Raw genomic sequence first — 20,211 nt, forward strand, 5'->3', positions numbered from 1 at the left:
CTTTCCTTCTCTACAACTCACGGCAATGGGGTATGCCACTCTCTCACACACATTTTTTTTCATTCTTTTCTTACCCATGCTTATTTGTTTACTATTTCTCCCTAATGCCCAACAAAACATGTTTCATGACATGTTTGACCCATATTCTTTGTCATGGCGGCCATTACTTGTAGAAAGGGGAATTTGACATGCAAGTCCATTATTTTGCATGCATGCTTTAATTAGTCATCACCTATTTCCCTATCGTACTTTCAAAGTTCACTACTAAGTCCTTTCTTATAATTTAGCACCTAATTAATAAAAATCGAGACACGAAATATTTACGCATACCAATTCCACATACAATAAGTACGGAATATAACACTTAATTATTCTTGTGACTCGGTTTCGTGGTCCCAAACCACTCTCCGACTAGGGTCACATTCGGGTGTCACAACTCTCCCCACTCAAGAGATTTTCGTCCCGAAAAGCTTACAGTAAATAGGTTCGGATATCGCTCTCTCATTGAGTTCTCGGTCTCCCAAGTAGCTTCTTCTATCCGTGCTTGAGCCATAACACTTTCACTAGCGGAACCCGCTTGTTTCGTAACTCTTTCACTTCTCGTGATAGGATACGAATTGGTTCTTCCTCATAACTCATATTAGCTTGAATTTCAATTTCGATGGACTAATCACGTGCGATGGATCGGATCTATAACGTCGAAGCATCGAAGCGTGGAAGACATCGTGAACCTTTTGAGTTCGGGGCAAAATCAAGCGATATGCCACCGGACCGACTCGCTCGATATCTCATATGGCCCAATGAACCTCGGGCTCAACTTGCCCTTACGGTAGAACACAGTATTTTTTCCAAGGCGATACCTTGAGGAACACTTTATCACCCACGATACTCGATATCCTTACGCTTCATATCCGCGTCACGACTTACGACGATCGAAGGCTATCTTCAAACTTTCACGGATTACTTTCACTTTACATTCGGCATCCCTAATCAAATCCACCGAAAATCTTGCTTTCACCAAGCTCGGTCAAAACAATGGTGTACGGCATTTACGCCCGTACAAAGCCTCGTAGGTGCCATCTTAATACTCGATTGAAAGTTTGTTGTTGTGCGAATTCAATCAACGGCAAATACCGTTCCCATGAACCACTAAACTCGAGGACGCAACATCTTAACATATCCTCAAGTATCTGAATTACCGCTCGGATTGACCATCGGTTTGGGGGTGGAAGCGGTCTGAAATGCAACTTGGTACCCAAAGCTTCTTGCAACTTTTTCCAAAACCGCGAGGTAAATCTCGGATCTCTATCCGACACGATAGAAATAGGCACCCGTGTAATTTCACAATCGAAAGCGTACAATTCCGCTAATTTGTCCATTGAAAAATCCGTGCGTCGACGGGACAAAGTGGGCCGACTTAGTCAATCGATCTACCACGACCCAAACCGCATCCTTCTTACTTGCGACAATGGCGGTCCGGATACAAAGTCCATTGTGACTCGATCCCATTTCCACTCGGGTATCGTGATTGGTGAAGTAATCTGAAGGCACCGATGTTCCGCTTTCACTTGTTGACATATTAAACATCTTGAAACAAAGTCGGAGATGTCTCGCTTCATACCATGCCACCAAAATCGGCGTTTCAAATCATTGTACATCTTCGTACTCCGGGTGGATTGCCATTCGGCTACAATGGGCTTCATTCAGAATTATCGAAATGAGTTCAATTCTTTGGGACACACTGAGCGACTTTTGAACCTCAAACAATCGTCATCGTCGATTTGAAACTCCGAGTCCTTGTTGAACACACGCAGCCGTTTTGCAACCAACTCGTCATCGACTTTCGAGCTTCTCGAATTTGGTGTGTCAATAATGGTTTGGCTTTCATTTCAGCCACTAACACACTGTCGGATCGGATAGACAAGTGCACATTCATCGCTCGTAAAGTGAATAACGATTTACGACTCAAGGCATCCGCAACTACATTCGCCTTTCCGGGTGATAGTCAATGATCACTCATAATCCTTTAACACTCGAGCCAACGTCTTTGTCGCAGATTTAAGTCTCGTTGGGTCATCAAATACTGAGACTTTTGTGATCCGGTATACATGGCACCTTTCACCAAATAAGTAATGTCGCCAAATCTTTAAAGGCGAATACGATGGCGGCCAATTCGAGATCATGAGTCGGATAATTTTTCTCATGTGGCTTTAATTGCCTCGGCGCGCAGGCCACAACTCGACCTTCTTGCATTAATCGCAACCTAACCCAAGTAGAGAGGCGTCGCTATAGATGACAAACTCCTTGCGGACTCGGGTTGCACTAGAATTGGGGCTTCACCAAATAAGTTTTCATTGATCGAAGCTTTTTGGCATTTCTCCGTCCATTCGAACTTAACATCCTTTTGGAGTAACCGTCATCGGCGTGGCTATCGTTGAGAAGCCTTTACAAATCGTCGGTAGTAACCGCAAGCCCCAAAAAGCTTGAACCTCGGTAATATTTCTGAGGCTTCCAATTTAGTATGGCTGAAATTTTATTGGTCGACTCGAATACCGTCGATGAGATACCACATGACCCAAGAAGCTTACCTCTCTTAACGAACTCACACTTCTTGAACTTAGCATATAATTGCTTGTCCCGTAAAATTTGCGGCACTAACCGCGGTGTTCAGATGTTCGGTCTCATTTCTTGAATAGACCAAGATGTCATCAATGAACACGACTACGAATCGATCCAAATATGGTCTAAAGATTCGATTCATTAAATCCATAAATACCGCGGGGGCATTAGTGAGCCCAAGCGGCATCACCGAGAACTCATAGTGACCATATCTCGCTCGAAGGCGGTCTTGGGCACGTCTGAATCTCGGATTCGCAATTGATAGTAGCCCGATCTCAAATCTATTTTCGAGAACACCGAGGCTCCTTGAGTTGATCGAACAAGTCATCAATACGTGGCAGCGGATATTTGTTCTTTATCGTCGCTTTGTTAAGGCGACGATAGTCGATGCATAGTCGCATGGTTCCATCCTTCTTCTTCACGAACAACACCGCGCACCCAAGGCGAAAAACTTCAGGCGAGCAAAACCTCTATCCACCAATTCTTGCAACCGAGTTTTCAACTCCTTCAATTCCGTTGGTGCCATACGATACGGAGCTATCGAAATTGGGGTGGTACCGGTACCAATTCGATGCCAAATTCTATTTCTCGAGCAGGTGGTAAACCCGGCAATTCTTCGGGGAAAACATCCGGGTATTCACAAACCACGAGCACAGATTCGGGTTTCTTCTCTGATTCCTTGTCATCGAGTACGTACGCAAGGTACGCTTCGCACCCTTTTCTTACATATTTCCGGGCCAACATCGGCGATATTACGGTGGCAACCCCTTTAAGTCCGTGGACTCAACCCGAATTATTTCATTATTCGCGCACCTCAAATCGATAGTCTTGCTCTTGCAATTTACAACCGCATCGTGCATGGTCAACCAATCCAAACCAAGAATAACATCGAACTCATCGAATGGCAAAAGCATTAAGTCCGCGAAAACAAGAACCTCGGAACACTAGGGGACTTTTCTTGCACACTTTGTTAACAAGCACGTAATGACCCAAGGGTTTGACACCGAATTACAAACTCGAGAGACTCAATGGGCAAAGTCTTCTTGGATGCTAAGGTTTCACATATATAAGAATGAGTAGAACCGAGGTCAATCAAAGCAATTACATTTGTATTGAAAAGAGTGAAAGTACTGGTAATAACATCCGGAGAGGCGGCATCCTCGGCGTGCGGCGTATGGCATAAGTCCTAGCAGAGCACGAGCCTCGAGATCGATGGTAGCATCTCTAGATCCTCTCGACCGCCATGACATTGCCCATATTTCTAGGTGGCCTACCTCGGCGATGGTAGCACCGGGTTTGCACTCGACTTGCATTCTGTTCATGCATCCTCGGGCAATCCTTCATAAAATGGTCGGCCGATCCACACTTATAGCGAGGAGCGATCACGAAACCAACAGCTCCCGAATGCCATTTGCCACAATGTGGACACTCCGTCCTCTCTCGGCGATCATTTCCGCCACCGGCAATCGAGGTGACTCGTGTGGTCACGGGGGTCGATCGCGTCCTCGTCTAGAAAATCCCAAACGCCTCTAGACCGGCTCGCATCATCTCGAAATCTCTTCGATGCTTGTTGAAGAGACTTTCCGAGGACCTCTTCGAATTCTCCAATCCCCACATCAGCTTTTTGTTTCTCCTTTCTAAGCTCTTGACTTTACAAGCTCGCTCAACAAGTACTACGAACTCTCGTATCTCGAGAATGCCAACAAACATCCTTATATCATCATTCAGCCCATCCTCGAGCGTTTGCACATAATAGCTTCGGACGAAATGCATTCTCGCGCGTACCGGCTAAGCCTCACAAACTTTCGTTCGTAGTCGGTAACGGACATAGAACCTTGCTTAAGATCAAGGAACTCCCTCCGCTTTTGGTCGATGAATCTCTGACTGATATACTTTTTTCGGAACTCGGTTAGAAAGAATTCCCAAGTCACTTGCTCTCTAGGCACCACAGAAGTCAGAGTACTCCACCAATAGTAGGCGGACTCGCGTAGCAAGGAGATGGTACACTTTAAGCACTCATCGGGTGTACAGGATAGCTCATCAAGCACCGGATAGTGTTATCTAACCATAATTCAGCTCGCTTCGGCATCATTATCATCCGTAGCCTTAAATTCAGTGGCCCCATGTTTTGAATCCTATCGATTGGGGCTTACGACCTTATTGGGTCGATCCACCGGAGGTATTGTAGGTCTTGGGGTTGCATTAAATCGGGAATGGAGGTGGTGGAACAGTAGTGTTGGTTCGAATGTATTGATTAAACCATTCGTTCATCACACTATAAAAGGCTTGCTTAGCCTCGTCATTAGGATTGCTGGCCATAGGTTGAGAGTCCGCGGCGCTGTCCCTTCTTGCGCGGAGCAAGCGCCACACTCTCCACATCATCAGCTATCGCTTCGGTTGGGATCGGGATCCATTGCTATAAACAAACATGAAGTCAAATTGTCGAATTCATCACACTATCGATTCATCATTTAATGGCATGTATAGCTAGACCCCAAACACATCACGGTAGTCCTAGAATCGACTAAACCGTGGCTCGATACCAATAAAATTGTAACACCCCAAACCCGAGACCATCGCGGTGTCGGACCCGAGGTTAACAAACCAAGTTCACATGTTTTTGCCCACCAATTTGACATTTCCAGTCAGGCTGGAAAACTGCGTCACTGTCGCCTTAAAATCATATCTCGAGTTTCAAAACTCGGAAACTGGTTTCGTAAATTTTCCTGAATTTAGACTCATATATACATCCATGGATTTATTTCTAGGATTTTTGGTCGGGCCAATTGGTACAGTTTATTAGTTAAAGTTACCCAAGTTACAGGGATCGACTGCTCTGACCTTCGCGCGGTATAACTTGAATATCTCTCTGCACAGGGCTTTAATGCTGGTGTCGTTTGTTTCTAATGAAACTAGACTCAAAATGGAATCTGTACATATAAGGTATATCTCCTAATTCTTTTGGATAATTTATAGTGAATTTTTAAAGTTTCGACAGGGAACCCAGAAACCATTCTGGCCCTGTCTCACAATAGCTTTAATATCTCTTAACCTGTAACTCCTATGACCGTTTCGTTTCTTCCATATGAAAATAGACTCATCAAGGTTCATTTACATAGCTTATTCACTATTTGATTCCATTCCTATGAATTATGGTGATTTTTCACATTCACGCCACTGCAGCTGGCAGCATCTGTTTTAAGGTAGGACTTACCTATTTGGTAGTCTCCATGATTCAACTAATCTTGCCATACATAGGTTCATATATGATCATTTTAACCATGCCAATGGCTGATCATATGACCAACATTCCCATTTCCAAACCATAGCCACATCATGACCCCAAATATATATACATACAACCCACAATAAGTCTAAGTTCATGCTCCCTTTTGAGCCATTTTCGCATGGCCATACAAACTTACATTACAACGTATTTAACAAACAAGAGGTAGTCCTATACATGCCATCTCAAGTTCAACCAAAATTTATACCAAAATGGAGGCTTGATAGTGTGGATGACTTGACTTCAACGATCCCAAATCCGATTGCCTCGGCGAAATCTAGAAAACTAAGAGCCAAAGCAGCGGGGTAAGCATTTTTATGCTTAGTAAGTCTCAAGGAATATAATGAACTATAATTTACAGCAATACATTCACATAGCCAAATGCATCATTTCATTAATACACATTCTTACTTCATACTTCATCATTGTATAAGTTCGCAAAGCATCAATCAATTCAATAACTGAAATTCATTAGTCGATTGAGCGAATGTTGCTCAAACACGTCGACTTTCCAATGCACATATAACGTACCTTATCCTTTGGGCTGTCCGAGTGTACTAATTAAATTCATTTCAGCAACCAACACTCACCTCCAGCCCAAGATTCTTGAATATAACCGGATATAATCACGTGCACAAATGCCTTGGTCTTAGCCGGATAGAATAACTCGCACGAATGCCTTGGGCCTTAGCCCGGATATAACCACTAGCACAATTGCCTTGGTCTTAACCGGATATAATTTCCAGCATAATTGTCTTGGGCTTAGCCCGATATCATTCAATTTCTCATGCACACATACATCAATAATCATTGGACATACATATTTCATTTTCGTTACTAAGGCTCAAACACAATTAATATCATTAGCATATTAGCCTTCGGGACTTAGCCCGGGTGGAATTCAAATACTCATACACACATAATCAATAATCATACACATCCATATTTCATCTCACATAATTCAAGTAAGGTCACTTCTTGAGGACTTACCTCGGATGTTGTCGAACGGCTTTTTCGGCTATTCGATCACCTTTTCCTTCCCCTTGTCCAATTGTGGCCCTCTTAGCTCTTGAGCTAATTCAAACAAATTCAATTTATTAAAACCTCATTGTGCTTGCTTATGGCGAATATGACAAGGATTTTAAATGGTCATATGGCCACTCTTTAGCTTGAATACACAATGGTCATGCACATTTTATACTACATCAAGCAATTCAATACAATTTATTTGAGCATCAAGGAAATGCTAAGGCCTTCAATAGGCTACCCAAGGCCGAATATTCATGTACATGTTGAGGTCAATTTTGCACTTAATACCTCACAAAAACAGCATGCAATCTACTAATTTATGCTTTGCACATTGTGGCCCAAAACTTATAATATAGCATCAAGCACTTATATGTGTGCTAGGCGAATTGTGCTTGCAATTTCACAAGCATTCTTCCACATTTTCTTCTTTAAATCAATATATTCATCACTTAGTTCATAACCAAACATAATGTGCAATCATATATATGCATATATGAGCATGGCGAATTTTCAAGGTGTCCATAGCCATCCAAAACACAAACTTTTAACTAACATGCAAGAAGCATGAATCATGCTCAAGAATGCATCATGGCCAAGTATGACAATCATGCTCCTTTTCAACTTTAATCATGATAAAACAAAGAGAAAACTCAAAATCTTACTCATGAGTAGAAAATCCATCATTGCATGCATCATCATCAAGCTTCACACTTAGCATGCAATGGCTTTATCACTATAACAACTTTGGCCAAATACCATTTCCATGGCATACCAAAGATTTGAGCCATGGCTAACATGCACATCAAGTTAGCAACCAAAACATGCATGAAACTCCCAACACAACCTCATACATACCTTAATCTTGATGCAAACTTAGCCAAATCTCCTTCTAGATCTCTTCCAAACCAAGCATGAAGCAAAAATCCTCCTTCTTCCTTAGTTTTGGCTCAAAGAAAGGATGAACAAAATTTTTTCTTTCCTTCTCTACAACTCACGGCAATGGGGTATGCCACTCTCTCACACACATTTTTTTTCATTCTTTTCTTACCCATGCTTATTTGTTTACTATTTCTCCCTAATGCCCAACAAAACATGTTTCATGACATGTTTGACCCATATTCTTTGTCATGGCCGGCCATTACTTGTAGAAAGGGGAATTTGACATGCAAGTCCATTATTTTGCATGCATGCTTTAATTAGTCATCACCTATTTCCCTATCGTACTTTCAAAGTTCACTACTAAGTCCTTTCTTATAATTTAGCACCTAATTAATAAAAATCGAGACACGAAATATTTACGCATACCAATTCCACATACAATAAGTACGGAATATAACACTTAATTATTCTTGTGACTCGGTTTCGTGGTCCCGAAACCACTCTCCGACTAGGGTCACATTCGGGGTGTCACACACCATCTGCTACTCTCCACCCGTACCAACCAACACACCATGTGGGGAATGATTCAACCCACCCAACCAACATACCACTGGCAGCATAGCTGCTTTATCATATATCTAGAGGCCTAGCCTATTTTAATAACTGGGGCAAAGCCTTTTTGATAAACTGGGGCAAAGCTCTTTTCGGTAAACTGGGGCATAGCCCTTTTAGTACTTCCTCCATTTATAAAACCCAACCCATGCAACATGTCATGTATGCAGAATGTCATGCCCATATTTGAATCAAACAATCACACTCAAGTCATTCATATCACCAACATATATTCACAATCAAATCGGTCAACCACACAGTCCAAGTCAGTCACTTACCCACAAGGGCAAAACAGACATTTTTCACATTATAAGAGTAATTTCGTATTTTTACCAAATATCAGGGTTTTCCATGTTCATCAACAATTATCAATATCTTTGAGTGTTTAAACAATGATCTTTAACCCACTTTATCAAACTCGGGCTTTTGGGCCCAAAACCTGTAATGGGCCCTACGAATGCCGATTTAGCCCATTAAGCCCACATAATCCAAATTTTACAATAGTACTAACCGTGTTAACATGCAACTTTTCTAGATTCCATTTTCTATCAGTTTTACCCAAATGGGCCCGAAGCCCATTGGGCCTGATTCCAGCCCATTGAGGCCCAACTTACCATCGTGCACAAAATTGAGTTCTTACATGTTCCATCGATCCAAACACCGATCTTATCGTATTTATCTTATCTATACCCAAACGCAACATTACAAGTTCCTGAAATACTAGTATTTTAGCATTTCGGCTTCTAAGCAAATATTAATCTAAGCTATTACGAGGGTTAGTACACACCTGTTACGGGTTGAAGTTGAAACGTTTCCAAAATCAATCGCCTACGATAACCACCACCTGTCACTCAAACTTAACTAATCCAATATCAATATATGTAAATCCTAAGCACATCAGTCATCCGAAACATAAGGGCATATTCGTCATTTTACCATACAGGGGTATTATAGTCACTTTACCCTACAGGGGCTTTACGGTCACTTTACCCTACAGGGGCTTTACGGTCTTTTTACCTAATAGGGGTATTTTAGTCATTTCACCCTACAAGGGTGTTTTGGTAAATCTACAAACCAAGGGTATTTCAGTAATGTAAACCAATGGTATTTCTATAATTTTTAGAAAGTCAAGGGTATTTTTGTAATTTTTTAAATCAATGGTATTTTGGTAATTTTACAAATTGAGGGTATTTCGGTAATTTCACAAACCAGTGGTATTCTGGTAATTTTACAAACTAGGGTATTTTAGTAATTTTACTGATCGAGGGTATTTTGGTAATTTTATAAACCAAAGGTATTTTAGTAATTTTGTAAATCGGGGGTAAAATAGTAATTCTGTATATCAAGGGTAAAATAGTAATTCTATAAATCGAGGGTAAAACGGTAATTCTGTAAATTGAGGATAAAACGGTAATTATACAAATCGGGGTACTTTGGTAATTTTACAAATCGAGGGTATTTCAATAATTGGTAAACTAAAGTATTCTAAACATGGATAACAATACTAATGCCCTAAAGCCCATTCTCGGTCCAAATGGGCCCACACGCTCGTGTGGCCCTTTAAGCCCAAATCTAGCCACAAATATTAGATTCACCTAGCCTAGCCCAATATTTACTACACAATCAAACAACTTATCCAATTGGGCCCGTAGGCCCGTAGGCCCATTAGGCCCACATGACCCCTTTCGGCCCATCGCGGCCCGAAGTAGCCATCCTACAGCTAGAGTAGTAAGAAATACACACCTGATAGGAGACTGGGGTTAATCCACGCTCCGAGCACTCTTAGCCGACGCCCAACCCAAATGAGCACGCCATACAACGAAAGGGATTAGCCAAGAAAGGTACCTCTACTCTCCTCATGGTTCTCTCTATTTAAAGCCAGCTTCGCATCCCCTCTTATGTTAGCTTCCCGATGTGGGATCCTTCCAACATCAGAGTTTAAATTCAACACCAACTCTTGCCGCCCCCTGTTAGCAAAATAAATGCTCCTTGCTTGCCATGGGATTTGGACCCATGCCTCCCCTCAGATGCTCCATATGCTACTTGCCACTAAGCCACAAGGCTTTTTGTGCCATATTTTATCCCCAATTAATTATAAGGTCTAAAGGCCAAAGTCCAAGTTCCCTTAAAAAAAACCAAAATAAATTGCAAAAGCCAAGGCTTGAACCCAGGCTCCCATACAACCTTAATGACGCCACAACCACTAGACTACAAGCTTCCTTGTGTCATTTATTTAACACAATAATTTAAAAGCCCTCATCCAAGCATCCAGGTTTTTTTTTTTAAAATACCAAAATTTTTGCTAAAGCCCAAGTTTGAACCCAAGATTTCTTTAACACTTCTCAAGGCCATTAACCACCAAAGCGGACATTTAATTGTGTTATTTCATTGCATAATTAAATACCTATATACAACCTCCTTACGGACCCACACTCAAGGCCCAATACTTCTAGGCCCAAATTCGGGGTGTTACAGAGCAAACCGCGTTCAGCTCCACATGCGACCTTTCATCTAACTTCCGTTTATTTGCTAGAAGCTCTTTTAAAAATTTGACTGCGTTCGACCTCTGTAAAAGTGCTTCAATAAATGGTAGGTTAATATGTAGTTTCTTTAAAAGTTTAAGGAATTTACCAAATTGTTCGTATAAGCGGTCTTTCTTTGTCGCATTAGGGTATGGCACACAAGGTTTATATTCTGTACTTACCGATTTTTGTTCGTTTTGGCCTACCTCATTCTTACCTTCGCTTACCATTGATTCTGGCCTTGGTTTTTCCACTAACCCTTCCTCATCATGAATGGCAATCGTGTTGAGTTGCTCCCTTGGGTTAGATTCAGTGTTGCTTGGTAGGCTACCTTGTGATCATTTGAAAATCAACTTGGCGAGCCGTCCAATCTGAGTTTCAAGCCCCTGGATTGATGCTTGTTAATTTTTGAGTGCCGTCTCGGTATTCTAAAAACGAGTCTCTAACACCGAGATGAATTTGGTTAGCATCTCCTTAAGGTTCAACTTTTTCTCCTGCTGAAAGCCTAGAGGGGGTGGTGTTTTTTGATTTCCTTCGCCTCCCCATGAAAAATTTAGGTGATTCCTTCAACCTGCATTGTAAGTATTACTATAATGTTTGTTTTGAGATCGAGGATTATTACCCATGTAATTTAACTGCTCGTTCTCCATGTTGTGGCCATAAGGTGGGTATTCTGAATTGCTCGATCCACCTCCATTTGCTTCGCACTGCATTGCTGGGTGAACCTGTGAAGAAATAAGAAAACCATCAATTTTCTTATTCAAGAGTTCTACCTGATTAGAGAGCATGGTGACCGAATCGACATTATAAACACCAACTATTTTCGTTGGCTTTGTCCTCATGACTTGCCACTGATAGTTATTCAGTGACATCTTTTCTATAAACTCATAAGCATCTTCAGGTGTTTTATTCTTGATGGTTCCACCAGCAGCTATGTCAACCATTTGTCGAGTCGAAGGATTCAGGCCATTATGAAAAGTTTGAACTTGTAGCCAGAGTGGAAACCTATAGTGAGGGCATTTTCACAAAAGGTCCTTATATCTCTCCCATGCATCGTAGAGTGTTTTTAAATCCATCTGCACAAAAGAAGAGATATCATTACGTAATTTAGCTGTTTTAGCCGGTGGAAAATATTTTAATAAAAACTTTTTGGTCATTTGTTCCCAAGTAGTGATTGACCCTCGTGGTAACGAGTTCAACCATTGCTTAGCCTTATTCCTTAACAAAAAGGGAAACAACCGAATACGGATGGCGTCATCGGAAACACCATTAATTTTAAAGGTATCGCAAAATCCTAGGAAATTTGCCAAGTGAGCATTGGGATCCTCATCCTGCAAACCATCAAACTGAACCAACTGTTGTATCATTTGAATTATGTTAGGTTTCAGCTTAAAATTATTTGCAGCAATAGTAGGTCTAACTATACTTGACTCAGTTCCTGTTAAATTAGGTTTAGCATAATCATACATAGTGCGTGGAATAGGATTCTGATTTACTGGATCAGCAGCAATCGTCGGAGGTAGCGGATTTTCTTGGTTTTCAGCCATCTCCTCGATTGTGGTTGAAGTATCGTCCTCTTGCTCGTCTTCTATGTATCTTAGGTTTCGCCTTATTTCTCTCCGGTTCTTGCAAACTGTGCAGTCGATCTTTCCATCAAAAAGTAGTGGTCATGATGGGTTTCTTCTGGTCATAAACTAGAAAAACATGTCAGAAGAAAATAAATGAAGAATTAGAAAAGAAAATAAAAATTTAAATTGCAATAAAAGTAAAATAGCTAGAGTAATAAAAATCGAGTGTTCCTAATATCTTGGTTCCCCAGCAACAGCGCCAAAAACTTGATACGTCATATTCGTGACAAGTTTTAAATATTTATAATGAATCGTTCTTGAAATTAACTATTATCACGATGAAGGCAAGTGTACTTATCGAATAGTAGTATAGCTTTAGCAAGACCGGATTATCGAACCCAAACGAACTAAAAGTACTAGTATCAACTTTATTTTTATTATCTAGCCTAAAAAATAAAAGGGTTTTGTTTATCTAACTAATTAATTAAACTAAGAAATCACATAAAAGAAATTTAGGGAAAATACTTTTTGGAAAACTCGATTGATTAAGACAATACCTAAGAAAAAATCCACCTAGACTTCACTTGTTATTTGACACTGAATCGGACGATTTATTCATTCAACTTATTCCGTAGAGATCCCTAAGTTATATTATTATCTCTCTCGAGACTAACAACGTCTAACCCTAGATTGAATAATTGAAATCTCTTTGTAATTAATGCCCTAGGGTTGCATTAACTCGATCTATGGATCCCCTTATTAGGTTTCACCCTAATCTGGAAAACTCTTGTCACCCTATCTCTAGGCGCGCAACCAACTCTACTTAATTATAACAAATTTACTCTTAGACAGGGTCTATTCCTCCTCTGAATAAGAGCTTAACTTGAATCAATATCCTGGAATATCAAAACAAGAATTAAGAACACATAATTAAGAACAAGTCAAATATTTATCATACAATTTAGATAATAATAATAAGATCCGTCTTAGGTTTCATTCCCCTTAGGTATTTAGGGGTTTTAGTTCATACTAACGAAAGAACATATCTCAAAAGAATAAAAATAACAAAACATAAGAAAACCCAAAACTCCTGGGGGAATTTGAAGAGAGATCTTTAGTCTTGATGGTGAATCCGGCTTCTGAGATGGATCGATCGACTTTCCTTGAGCAATTCCTTGCTTCCTCCTATGCGTCCCCTGTCTAAGTGCCTCCTCAGGTGTTTAAATAGGCTTTCAAATGCCTAAGACCCCTCAAAATTGGCCTTTTCTGAATTGGACTAAACTTGGGCTCGGCAAGGACACGCCTGTGTAACATGCCCGAGTGCGATTGCTTAAGGTCGTGGTCAAAGATGTTAAATGGGCACGGGCATGTGATCTACCCGTGTAAATCATGCTTTGACCTTGCCAAAGAGACTTGGCCATGTGACACGCCCGTGGGTGAGGAAGTCCAGGCCTTGTTGTTTTCCCATGTGGGTCCATTTTAACCATTTTTGGCCCGTTTCTCACTCTTTTTATTATCCTATACTCATCTAAGTATAAAACATGAAATTAAAGGATTAGGAGCATCAAATTCACCCATTCTAAGGAGAAACCATCCATAAATGCGTTAAGCATGGGGTAAAAATATGTATAAATTATGGTTTATCAACCTCATAAGTAATTTGTATCAAACATTAAGTACTTAATTACCTTATCACAAGTGATAATAACCTATTCCATACCTGGTCATTTAGTTTATTCAACATGTATGTTCACACCTTATCATAGTCCGATGAACCATTCGGAATTGGATAGGACACTCGAATAAACACACAAGTCATACAATACCAATGTCCCAGACGTGGTCTTACATGTAATCACATATCGATGCCACTGTCCCAGATAGGGTCTTACTCGTAAACACATATCAGAATCACATATCGATTCCATAGTCTTTGTAATAGCCCAAAATTGGGTCTAGTTGGAACAGAGGTTTCGGGACCACAAAATCTGAGATATAAATAATTATTTTATGATTATTTTGAGGTCTATGATATGATTGCATGATTGTGTGAAAATTTTGTGAAGAAATTCTATGCATAAAGTGCTTAATTCGAAGTTAGGGACTAAATTGAATAAGTTGCAAAACTTGCATTCTAGAAGTTTCTAGTATGAAATTGATTTGAAATATTAATTAGGAGGTCTTAAATAGAAATTTGACCAATTTCTAAGTTATGGACAAAAATTGGACATGGATGGAATTTTTGGAAAGTTTAGTAGTAAGGGTATTTTGGTTATTTAGGGGTAAAATGAATTAAAATACAAAATTAAAAGCCAATTTTGCTCATCTTCTTCACCATGGACGTGTATACCAAGGGAGACTCCATGGCTAGGGTTTTCAAGCTTCCCAAGCTCAATTGTAAGTCCGTTCTAACCCCGTTTTTCAAGTTCTTTACGTTTTTTGAGTCCCGGTAACATGATTTAGCTTATGCTAGCAATAATTCAACCTAGGGTTCATATTTGGAAAAATACCCATAGGTAAAATTTGTGTAATCTGGTGTTTTATGATACAATATGAGGTTTTAAGTTATGTTAGACAACTTGTGCTACTCGGTGTTAAGTTAAAACGAGCAAAAGGGCTTAATCGGTAAAAATACCTAATAGTCATAAGTATATGTTAGAGTGAGAATTTGATGTTGCCATAGAAGGGAAAAGTGATCATCATGTCATAAAAAATAAGAATAAGGGATGAAGTTTACTTCCCGAGCCTAGGGGCAAAAGTGTAAATATGCAAAAGTTTAGGAGCAAAATTGTAATTTTTCCAAAGTTTTAGTTAAGGACTGTTTTGAATAGTACATTAATTAAATAAGTAAAATATGATGTTTTAGATCCCGAAAAACAAGATTTGAACCTAGAATGAGAGAAAAATTGAAAATTGGGAAAGTTGGTAAAATGGCCGTTTTAATATCAAGGTAAGTTCATATGTATAATAAGCATTAATTTGTGCATGTTTCAATGTAAAATTGATATATTTACTATGATCTCCGAGGTGTTGAAAGTATGTAAGTTGGTATGATAATAATACAATAATAATGTTGTAATTTATATTTGAAAGTTAAATTTAGTGAATTAATTGAATTATGTTAAATTAAATAATTATGGTGCCAAGTTTATGAATTGATTTAAAAATATGTCTATGGTACATGAAGTGCATTGAATTATCATACATAAATGTGATTTCTATGATTATGGATATTATGGGAAATTGTAAGTTCATATGATTTTTAATAAGACAATGTGTAATTTAATGTTATTGCGTTGATATTAAATGAGATGTAAGTTTATATGTAAGTAATACATCACTATTACTTGTATTATGATATTTTATAAAAATATTGGAAATATGTTTTGGATAATTACTTGATTGGTGAAATTGTTGGAAAAGAGAGAAATCCGGTTGAACCTTGGAAAGATTGGATGATACAGATGGTATGTAGCTAGGTCACATGTATAGTCTTGAGTGCACATCATGTGTACAAGAGAGCTACAAGACATTATGATGTAGCTAGGTCGCATGGGTGATACTATGTGTACACCATGTAGAAAAGAGAGCTACGGGATATATGTAGCTAGGTCGCATGCGTGGTTCCAAGTGAAGGACACCATGTAGACAAGAGAGCTACGAGATAAATGCTGCTAGGTCACATGGGTGGTACTAAGTGTTCACCATGTGTACAAGAGAGCCGAACTATATGATGGGTGGAGCTATGTGCTGAAACCACCAAGTATCGAGGATTGATCTGAAGTGCTCAACGGGAGACTCTCTATGTATTGCTTTGTGAGTTTTGTGATGAATAAGTGCAGGAACTTGGTTATGTGAATGATGTGTTCATTAAGTGATCAGGATGTGGTAAGGTTATAAACAAGTAAGTTATACATGAGGATGATTTTATGGTGACCTTGTGATCATGGGCCTATACTTGTTATGTATGAAATGTGGTGAAAATGATTTGTGATATGTATGTTAAAATGAGGTTAATACAAAGAAAGTGTGAAAGAGTGAATTAGCAATAAAACTGTTTTGGACAGTAGTAGTGACGTGATTTTGAAAAATCACCAAAAATAGTATAAATTGAATCAGAGACTGAATGAGATATCAAATTAAATATTAATGAGTCTATTTTCATATAAAAGAAACATACAAAGCAAAGGAGTTCTATATTTTGAGATATTTATGTTTTTGTAAGACTGATTCAGAATGATTATGTGATCCCCTATTCTGACTTTGGAAAATCACAAAAATTCGGAGAAAAATAATTAGAGTCTCAAAATTGTATTTTTAAAATCCATAATTAGTCTATTTTTATGATAAATCAACAAGAACATTATCCGAGTTCTGTACTGTGAGATAATTACTTTTTAGTGAAGAGAGATCAGAACCGTCAGAAAGTGAAATAGGGGAAACTTTAATGAATAAACTGTACTAATTGGCTAAACCAAAAATTATGAAAATTTTATGGTGGAACGATATGTGAGTCTAGTTTTAGGGGAAATTTACGGATCTTAATTTGGAGCTCTGTAGCTCAAATTATAAATAATTAAGTGACTATGACTCGTGTGGACAGTTTGATGTGAACATTTATTAGTAAATTGTGAAATCGTACTTACAAGAATGCTATAAACATTAAGGATGTGGAATGGAGAGGATGAGGAGGAAAATAAATATATGTGGAATACATGGAAACTGTGGTATATGAAATATTGATATAATGAAATAAATGATATGTGTTTATAAGAAAACAAAAAGAGAATGTTATGTATCATGACATGTATATATATATATATGACTAGTCTCAATGTAATGCTTGTTGGGTATGAAATTGAATTGAAATGTTTCAGGCAAACATGTTATTCTGCGCATCTGAATCATGGTATTTTATAAAGATATGATCTAGCTTTAAATATGAATGCTTGATGATTAAGCTGAAGATATTTGGTAAGATGATAATCTTGGTATAAATGTATAAGTGGTACTATAATAAACAAGGTAAAATGAGTATGAGAGACACATGTATGATGACATACAAATGCTATGTTTGTGGTTTAATTGAGGATTTATAATCATTAAATGAATACCATGTTATATGCTTTTGATTTTGTGTAAGTGTGTAAGAGATCAAGGTTGACCAAAGCTTGGAAAATAGCCTAGGTATATTCCATACAGGCAGAGACACGACCATGTGTCTCAGCCGTGTATGGAACACGACTTTGGGACACGGGCGTGTGGAGCCTTAAAGCATGAAATTTCCAAGATTTTCATAAGTTCTCAGTTTAGTCCCAAACCCTTTCTAAAGTATGTTTTGGGCTCTGTAGACTCAAATAAGGGACTATATGTAAGAGAATGAACGCTTTGAAATATGAATAAAATTTTATGGCTCATATTTTAGTTTAATGTTTGTATGTTTGTCTGGTAACGCCTCGTACCTTAGCCCGACCTCGGATACGGGTAAGGGGTGTTACAGTCTTGCTCGTACACATATATCAGAATCCTAAATCATGACATATGTATCCTAGCTATTCCTAAAGTTCATACAGGGCTTTCGAATGTCATAACTCAGTCGAAACCAATTCGGAGATATAATAGCCAAGCTTAATCATATTCGGCCATAGCCTATATATGTTCACACATTTCATACCAGCATATAACATTAACATTTAACTACAATTAAACACATCTATTTGCTTATAAACTTACCTCGGACAACGTAAAACAGAATAGGGCAGCTAGTCGACAACTTTCGTTTTCCCCGATCCAAATCTGATTTCATTGGTTCTAGATCTAAAAATATTCAAATTAAGCTCATTCAAACATATTTTCATTCAATTTAGTCCAAAAACACATAAATAGGAAAATTACCATTTTACCCCTGACATGCAATTTTTAAAATTTTGTCCCTATTGCACAAAACACAAAATATGCAAAATCTCAAAATACCCATGTTAGGCCTAAAGTTCCTAGTGTCCATAAAGGTCCATATATTTCATTTATTTCACATTCTAGTCCCTCAAATTATTATTTTTGCAATTTAGTCCTAATTACTCAAAATCATCAAAAACTCTAATACAAAACATGTTAATCTATAACATATTTTTCATATTTCATCATCAAACAACAAAAATCACATGCTTTCAAAAATGGCATAACTCAAAATATTCACCAAAATCGAAAATTCAAGCATGGGTTTTGTAGTACTCGAAGCAACGATCTCAAAAACGTAAAAATTATCAAAAATCGAGCTAGAACTTACCTTGAGCCAAGCTTGAAATAGCCGAACCCTAGGTTTCTTTTCTCTTTTCTTTTGTTTTAATTTCGGCAATGGTGAATAAAATATGAACATGTCTTTCTTATTTTATTATATTATATAACTTATTATAATTTTAAGCTTAATTACATATATATCCTTAATGATATTGTAACATCTTGATTTTCGGGTTTATTCGCGATTTTCAATATTTTGTAAAGATTTTTAAAATTTTGTATTTGGATGTGGAATTAGTATTTTGAGTAGGTAAATGGGCTTATAGAAGGCCCATGAGTTGGCCAAAACCAGTTGAATTTTGGAATTTTAGACTTAGGAGTTAGGGGTTACGGCTAAGTGGCCTTAAGTGGAGTGATGGGTAAATTGCATCACAAATGAGCCTTTGGTAAAGTGGCTAAGTAGCGCCACTAGGGAGCTATGAAGGTGGCGTGTAAGTGTTGGGGAAGACACAGGTTCGATTCCTTTGTTGGCAAATAGATGCATTTATTTTTTAGTGCGGGAGGGTAAGTGTTGGAGTTGGTGGATTACGCTAGAGGAGAGTTGGATCGGTTTAAATGCTTGGATTAAGGAGTGATAAGGGAGAGATTTAAGGATTGGGATGAGGCTAGGAGTTAGCCGAATGGGGGAATTGAAGAGGAAAATCGGCAGGGGGATTATGAGGGTAGTATTTCGACACTTAGGGTATTGTTGGTGCCGTTTTCTTCTGCTTTTACACCTTAGGATTGTTCTTTTCTCTCTTTTTCCTCTCTAGCCGAAACTACCACCTCCCCTATTCTTCTACTTCTATTTTTTCTTCTTCAAACTATTCATCATACCTACTATTCATCAACACTTTTGCGAATCCATAAAAGCCGAAATCACGGATCACTTTGCTTGTGCCGATTTCTTCAAAGCCAGGTTCTCCTATGTTCTTTTGCTTTTATTAATTTACAAATTATCTTTTCTTAATCCTGGATTCCTGACCGCAATTCTACTTCAAGGTTGTAGCCCCGCATTATCATCTCCTTCATCACACAAAAGCCGAAAAACCATAGAATTGGGGGCTTATAGCCGAAACTTTAAAACTCCGGGAGTCGAGTTTTTACCACCGTTTGAAAGATAAATCTGCACTAGATTGCGTGGAGATCAAAAAGGAGTAAGGGGTAAGTGTTCATCATCTCAGATCTGGTTATATTTTACAAAGTTAGGAAAAGCCGAAGTCCTTAAAATATAGAGAGGCTGTCGAATTGGGCATGTGGCTCTAAAGGTTTTTAACTGACATTTTCTGTCAATGATTAGTGTCTTCTTAAGTGTTGGATTAAAGGCGTGGGTTGTTGGAGCAATCGGATTCGGAGCTAGCTACCGTTTTTGGCAAAGAAGGTAAGGTTTCAAAGGCTTTTAAGGATATGGTTTGAGCAT

The 20,211-nt window shown here is 38.6% G+C and overlaps 1 non-coding gene across 1 annotated transcript; it reads left to right on the top strand.

The window, feature by feature from the left end:
• The first annotated feature begins 11,949 nt into the window (after positions 1 to 11,949).
• On the top strand, positions 11,950 to 12,056 carry LOC128279663 (small nucleolar RNA R71). Its single transcript, XR_008269862.1, has one exon. It is a non-coding gene; the product is annotated as a small nucleolar RNA R71 (small nucleolar RNA).
• Positions 12,057 to 20,211: the final 8,155 nt, after the last annotated feature.

This window comes from Gossypium arboreum, chromosome 8 (assembly GCF_025698485.1).
Source record: "Gossypium arboreum isolate Shixiya-1 chromosome 8, ASM2569848v2, whole genome shotgun sequence".
Classification (NCBI taxonomy): Eukaryota; Viridiplantae; Streptophyta; class Magnoliopsida; order Malvales; family Malvaceae; genus Gossypium; species Gossypium arboreum.